General features: G+C 44.6%; 1 protein-coding gene across 1 annotated transcript in view; it reads left to right on the top strand.

The window, feature by feature from the left end:
- The window catches only part of ACOX1 (acyl-CoA oxidase 1, palmitoyl), a gene marked incomplete at its 3' end in the record, with an annotated part of 26,934 nt that overhangs the window by 1,165 nt on the left and 24,850 nt on the right, over window positions 1–919 (top strand). The gene's annotated exons all lie outside the window — the stretch shown is intronic.

Raw genomic sequence — 919 nt, 5'->3', positions numbered from 1 at the left:
AAGTCTTTATCTTGGCTCCGAATGCCACATGCGGTCTGCACCTGGCCTTTCTGTCCTCGTTTGCCTTCACCCTTTCTCTGGCTCACAGTCAACCTGGGCTGTACACACTTCCTTTTCCTCAGAAATGCAACCTTTCCCAGACCTTCCCGTGGCTGGTTCCCTCCTGCAGAGGTTCCAGTTCAAATACCTCTGCCTCTGTGAGGTCTTCCCCACCCACGCCATCTAAAATAGCCCTCTCCACCACCCCAGTCACTGTACACCCTCACCGTATTTTCTTCACTGCAATTTATTAATTGAATTTCAGTTTAATTCGTTTACTTGTTTAATGTCTATTTCTGCCACTAGACTATCAGCTCCATGGGGCAGGGACTCTGCCTTATTCTTCACCACGTGCTTCTGCCTTACAGTGTCTGGGACATTATTAAATATTTCTCACATGGGTGAATAGATTCATGAAGATGAGAGTGAAAGCCAAAACAATCTACCCCCACATTCAGCCTGGATGTTGAGAACCAAAGCCACAGCTTACTGCCTACAGCACTTTGCCTTCATTGTCAGTTATTTACTCTTCCTGGACTAGCCTAGGCAAACGGTTTGAACATTAACAGTTTCTCCACCGAGAGTCTCTGAATTCCCTTACCTTGATGTTTGCACCAATTTTGAACTATGGTTCTTACCCAATCTTACTCAAGACCTTGAACTGAAAGACCTGCCTTAAACCAAAATTCCAATTCTCAACAAATTCTGACATAACCTTCCCCTCTCTGAGACAGTGCCAAAGCTTTGCCAAGCAGTGTTCTTTAAGCAATAAACTCAGTTTCATCTTATTAACAGCTTGTGTTGGTTGTATTTGGAGTGCCAGCTTTTGTTGACAAGACAAATGAAATCCACAGTAACCAATCTAAATTCGGGGGGGGGG

The sequence above is a fragment of the Propithecus coquereli genome, unplaced genomic scaffold (genome assembly GCF_000956105.1).
Source record: "Propithecus coquereli isolate 6110/MARCELLA unplaced genomic scaffold, Pcoq_1.0 Scaffold76, whole genome shotgun sequence".
Classification (NCBI taxonomy): Eukaryota; Metazoa; Chordata; class Mammalia; order Primates; family Indriidae; genus Propithecus; species Propithecus coquereli.
The sequence above is the reverse complement of the archived record's forward strand: the minus strand, read 5'-3'. Positions and strand labels throughout refer to the sequence as shown.